This window comes from Microtus ochrogaster, chromosome 6 (genome assembly GCF_000317375.1).
Source record: "Microtus ochrogaster isolate Prairie Vole_2 chromosome 6, MicOch1.0, whole genome shotgun sequence".
NCBI lineage: Eukaryota > Metazoa > Chordata > Mammalia > Rodentia > Cricetidae > Microtus > Microtus ochrogaster.
Genome location: NC_022013.1, coordinates 27332986 through 27339504, shown reverse-complemented (window position 1 = coordinate 27339504; position 6519 = coordinate 27332986).

Here is a 6519-nt window from a genome sequence, read left to right as displayed (position 1 = left end):
AGGGGGGAGAGAGAGAGAGAGAGAGAGAGAGAGAGAGAGAGAGAGAGAGAAACAGGGCTGTCTCGGAAAAAAAAGAGAGAGAAAAGAAAAAAGAAAAACTGGTGTCAATGGAAGGCTTGATTTAGCTGTCCTTTCCATCTCCCTCTAGAAAGGACAAGGTGGATGGCAGTGAGGGAGGGGTGGCTATTATCCCAGCTCCTTAGGATGTAAGATGGGAAAATTACAAATTCAAGGCCAGCCTGGGCTACGTAGCAAGTTTAAGACCAACCAGGATAACTCGATGAAAACTACTTTGAATATAAAATGAAGAATGAGCCGGGCGATGGTGGCGCACGCCTTTAATCCCAGCACTCGGGAGGCAGAGGCAGGCGGATCTCTGTGAGTTCAAGACCAGCCTGGTTTTCAGATCTAGTTCCAGGACAGGCTCCAAAGCCACAGAGAAACCCTGTCTCGAAAAACCAAAAATAAATAAATAAATAAATAAAATGAAGAATGAGTTGGGGGGGAGGGGATACAAGCGAATGGTAGAGTACCTGCCTAGCTGGTGCAGAGCTCTGGGCTCCAATCCTAGCGCGCGCGCACACACACACACACACACACACACACACACACACACACCAGCATGGCTACTCCCACACAAGAGAAAGGGCAGTCAAGACCTGAGCGCAGCCTCTCTTCTCTCTTTCACCGGGACTCTTCGTCACCTCATGCTGTGAGTTTCAAGTCATAAACTACTTCTAGTGGGTCCCAGCCGGCGCTCTCAAAAATTAAAACAGGATATATCTTATCAGAGGTCAATAACAAAAATCACAGTTCTGTAATGGCGCAGTAAGTTTACTGTGTGCATTCTAGGTGGTGTCAGTCTAGTTTTTACTACGCCAGTCATGGGAAAAGCATTTGGAAGCTTCCACAAAACCATAAGAAACTACTCTCTCCCTCATCCAATCAGAAATTAAATTTCTAAGCAATAGGCCGGGTAGTACCTGAAATATAGGTATCTAGAATGATCATGAATTTGATGCCAGTATGGACTTCACAACAAATTCTAGGCCAGCCTGGATGACATAATGAGGTCATTTCAGAAAAAAAAAAAAAGCCTGGGTGGTGGTGGTCTCAATAAACAAAACAAAACAAAAGAAGGTGGGGCTGTGGTGTCCTCCTTGAATCCTTGAATTAGTCTACAGAATAAGTTCCAGGGCCAGGCAGCCAGGTCTACACGGAGAAACCCTTTCAAAATAAAACAAAAATAAAAATGACAAAAAAAAAAAAAAAGAAAGAAAAAGAAAATCTTAAATTCCTTAATCGAGTATCTAAAGAAAAACTTAGAGCAGATGTATTCTTCAATAGTGACCTAAGCCAGCTATAAATCTCCAGACATCTGTCTTGAGTTGCCCAGACCCGCGGGGGTGTTGACAGTGTGCCACAGTAAACACTGCCCCACCTGCTATGCCCATAGCTAAGCAGCCAGCTTCCACCACAGACCTCACGCCTCTGCGCGTCCTTTCTTTGGGCCATCCTCCTCTTCTCCGAAAGCTTCCTCTGCTGCCGGTACTCACATCCTACAAACACAGCCTCCGGCATTCCCTCGACCTCCTCTCCTCACTGCCCTGTGGAAGGAGTGCCTTCCATGAGCCAGTTGGTACGAACAAGAGCGACAGAGGCCTTGCTTCCAAGTAGCCCTGGGCTTGCCTTCCTGGGGGCCAGGCAAGTAGGACGAGATCGGAAGGGAACCATCGGGGAGTGGTTGTGTGGGTCTCGCAGCAGGCATGACTATTATCCCGTAGAAGACTGGCAGCTGCCAGAGCAGGCTGCGGTTTGAAACCAGGGAGTCAGGAGTGATTCCAAGGGGAATGGGTTGCAGCGTCACAAAAAATAAGGGGAGTTGGGAAGTTCAGACAGTCAGTGAGGAAATGGTGGTTTCCCCTGTGCCCGGGGGGGGGGGGGGGAGCAACTGCAAACATACTCTAGGGCTATGGCATGATATTTGCCGGGAGACTAAAGTGGAAGAGCTAGGAAGACTAAGGCTGCAGGTCAGCCGGCCCAGTGCTCAGTGCTGAGATTAAAAACACATGCCACCACCACCCGGCTTAGGCAAGTCTTGACCTCATAAAGATTCACCGACCTTTGCCTCCAGAGTACTGGGATTAAAGGTTGATGACACCATGCCCTCTTCATGCCTTTCTTTGTAACAGATTTTACTTAAACCCCTTGAGAGGAAGAAATATGTCTGATTCTTTTTTCAGGTTTTTTTTTTTGGTACAATTTCATTACATTTGTTTTATATGTATATGTGTGTGCATATGTATATGTAATTCTTTTCTCCTGGCATGAGTATTATATACAGATAATGTAATTTGATCAGATTCTCCCCCACTCATCTGACTCTTGACTGCTGACAGCTAACAGTACCTTGGCATTCAATAAACATTGTTATGGAGTGATGTCATATTTGAAAATGGAGATATTGAAATTAGAGTTATTTTTTGGGAAAAGTTAAATTATGACGTCAGCTCTTTCACTGTCTTACACAGCCATGGCATACGGGAATACTGGCCTATTAAAAAGGCGGTATAAAATGTGACCTTTCTTTTCATCTCTGTGATTACGATTGTTAATTCTACAACTGTGTTGGCCTGATGTTGGGGTGTTTTCAACAACACAGAGCATCTAAAGCATGGGATATGAGGTGGTACATGCCTATGATTCCAGCACTGGGAGGCAGGAGCTGTAGTCTGAGGCTAGCCTGGGCTAGATTATGAGACCCTGCCTTAAAACAAGCAAACATGGCTTATTCTAAGTGCTCATTCATTCACTGCCAATTTTCCATTAAAGAAGGAATACTGATACTCACGTCTATTTTTCTGGTACTAGGAACTGAATTTAGGGCCTTGTACATATTGGGCAAGTACTGGGTCACTGGGCTCCACCCCCAGACCTCTTTTTATTTTTTATATTAAAACAGGGTCTCATTAAGTTGCCTTGGCTAGCCTTGAACTTGTGATCTTCCTGCCTCAGCCTCCTTAGTGGCTGAGATTACAGGCCTGGGACATCAGATAGGGCCGAGCTACCCTTTGAGAAACTTATGTCCTACTGAATGATGGTGGCACACACCTTTAATCCCAGCACTCAGGAGGCAAAGGTAGGTGGACCTCTGTGAGTTCAAGGCCAGCCTGGTCTACAGAGCGAGTTCCAGAACTGACTCCGTAGCTACTGGGAAGTCCTATCTCGAAAAACCAAAATAAATAAATAAATAAAAAGGAAAAGAAACTTATGTCCTTACATCTTCTCGAAAACACTAAATAATGTCAACATGTTATAAAAAAAAATGTGAGATCTTGGGCTGGAGAGATGGTGCAGCGGTTAAGAGAATTGACTGGGTTCAATTCCCAGCAACCACATGACAACTCATAACTATGTGTAATTCCAATTCCAGGGGATCTGACACCCTCACAGAAACAAACATGCAGGAAAAACACCATTGCACATAAAAATAAATAAATCTTTGCTGGATGGGGTGACACATGCCTTTAAACCCAGCACTCAGGAGGCAAGAGGAAGGTGGATCTCTGAGCTCCAGGCCAGCCTGGTCTACAGAGTGAGCTCCAGGCCAGCCTGTCCTTAAAGAACAACAACAAAGTGGGATTTCCACAACAGAGCAAATGTAGCACATAAAACTATATTACTCTTTTTTTTAATAAAATATTTATTTATTTGTTTATTATGTATACAATATTCTGTCTGTATGCCTGAAGGCCAGAAGAGGGTGCCAGACCTCTTTACAGATGGTTGTGAGCCACCATGTGGTTGCTGGGAATTGAACTCAGGACCTTTGGAAGAGCAGGCAATGCACTTAACCACTGAGCCATCTCTCCAGCGCCCTATATTACTCTTATACAGGTATCCTATACAAATTTGCTAACAGTATCAACTCCTTAAAATAAAAAAGCATGAATTATGTCTTAATAACAATAACAAAATACAGGCTTTCAAGTAGAAGTGCTTGAAATTCCTGTACAGGATACAAAGGTCAAATCCCACTAGTCATGATTGAACGTGCCTATAATCTCAGCATTCAAAGAAGCAGAATGCTGACCAGAAGTTTGGGCCAGCCTGAGCTACATAGTGAAGTGGTGTCCAGGCCTGCTAAGAATTATATACTGAAAATCTGTCTCATAATAAAAGGGTTGGGGGTGACAGCTCAGCGGGCAAAGGGCTTGTCACCAGCCTAGGACTTACGTGGTCAAAGGAGAGAACCAAATTTCTCCAGTATTCTTCTAACCGCCCCCTCCCACACAGCACCATGACATACATGTATGCATATGACACACATGCACAAAATAAGTAAATAAATATAGATTTGGCTTTATTTTAAAGAAGTTGAATCCTAAATATAAATAAGCAACAAACTTTATTTCCTTTTGCGGGGGAGGGAGGTCGAACACTTTGACTTAACAGGAGTATAGAAATCAATAATTAGATCACACAGTAGACATTCATGTGGCTCTCTTAGTAAGAAAACTTAACATGCCAGTTGGTGGTGGTTACCTTTAATCCCAGCACTTGGGAGGCAGAGACAGACAGATCCTTTATGAGTTCGAGACCAGCCTGGTCTACAAAGAGAGTTCCAGGACAGTCAGAGCGGTTAAACAGAGAAACTCTGTCCCAAAAAGCAAAAAAAAAAAAAAAAAAAGAGAGAGAGAGAGAGAACTTTCGAAATATTGTCAAATTCTGTGTCTCTCTCTGTATGCATGGGGGGGGGGGGAGGAGGAGAGGGAGAGGGGAGAGGGAGAGGGTCTCAGGTAGCCCAGACTGGCCTCAGACTGCCTTGGCAGCTGAGCATGGCCTCGATGTTCTTTTTCCCACTCCTGTGTTCTGTGGTTTCAGGTGTGCAGGGACCAGACCCAGGGCTTCAGGCATGCTAGTCAAGCATTCTACCAAGTGAGCTATGTCTCTAGGCCTTCTCTTTGATATTTTTTTTAGTCCATTCTATATGCTGACAATGGAGCCCAGAGCTGCGCAGTGCTAGGCAAGTATTCTACCACTAATCTAAGCTCCAGCCCTAGTACACTTTCTAATTTTTCTTTCATTCTGAAGACACATAAAACTACTTTTTTTTTCAAGACAGAAAAGTATCACTATGCAGCCCTTTCTGTCTTGAACTTCCTGTGTAGATCAGGCTAGTTTTCCAGCTTGCAAACGGCAAGCATTAGCACTGTAGAGTATCACTGCACATGGCCGAACACAGCAGCATCAGAACAACCACATTAAGTACTGTACATGGCCCTGACACCGCGGCATCAGAACAAAAGAATCACCAGCGGGACAGGGCTGGATCCTATAAAAAGGAGTAATTAAAAATAGAAGCTTCGCTCCCATGCATCCAGTCAACCGAGTTCTGCTGGCCAAGGGCTTTAATGTAATGTGGGCAGTTAGCATTCCCTGGGCTCTAAGCCTAACTTGTCACATTGTCTTCTGCTCTTCTGGTTACAACAGTCCAGAAAACCAAGCAGGCAAGTATGTTTATATCCATTTTTTATTTATGCAGGTGGTAGTAAAAAACACAGGCAAGGTCCGGCAACATGGCTTAAAGGGTAAAGGGCCTTGCTGCAAAGCCCAGAGACCTGCATTCCATTCCCAGAACCCACAAAAGGGAGGGAAAGAACCAACTCCACAAGGATTAAAGCCGTGCGCTGCCACCACCTGGCTTGCTCAAAGTTTCTTCACACTGTGTTCATCCTGTAATGGGATTCCTGTTATCCTGCCTTAGGTCTGCTGAGCAATAAACGAGCTAACAGCAGCAGAATGGATGTCCCCATCCAGCGGCCCACTCTCCAGGCCGCGCGGCCATCGAGACATGCTCTGTCAGGGCGGTTCTTCAAGTTTATGCAGCTCCAGAATTAGACTTCTAAGCAACGGCTCGAGTTTGGGCCAGGTACAAGCCATTTCTAACATACTGCACCCTATCCTTCCCCCTTCAGCCTGTCGCAGACGCTCCTGCTGGCATGCAGCCCTGACTGGGACTCAACCCCTTTGTCATTGCTGCATGCTATAGTTGTCCCTCAGACAATGCCTACAAAATAAGACTTGTCTTTAAGGGAAATGATTTTTTTTTTTGAAGGAAGAACCCTGGAATGAGAAACAGTAAGCAACTGTACTTTGTCTCATTTTCAAAAAGCTAAATATGAAACAAATATAAGTAAGGTTTGGGGCTGGGGAGATGGTTTAGTGGTTAAGAACACTTGCTTCAACCCCAGCACCCACCTGGGGTGGCTCTCACCTGCCTGTAACCTCAGTTCCAGGGGATCTGATGCCTCAGGTCTCCATGGGCATTCAAACGCATATACTACACACACACACACACACACACACACACACACACACACGTGCGCACACACGCACACACACGCGCACACACACATGCACAACGCACACATACACATACAACACACGCACAGACACACATAGAGACATACACAACACAGACACACACAACAGGCTCAATCTGGACTAAGGAGGATT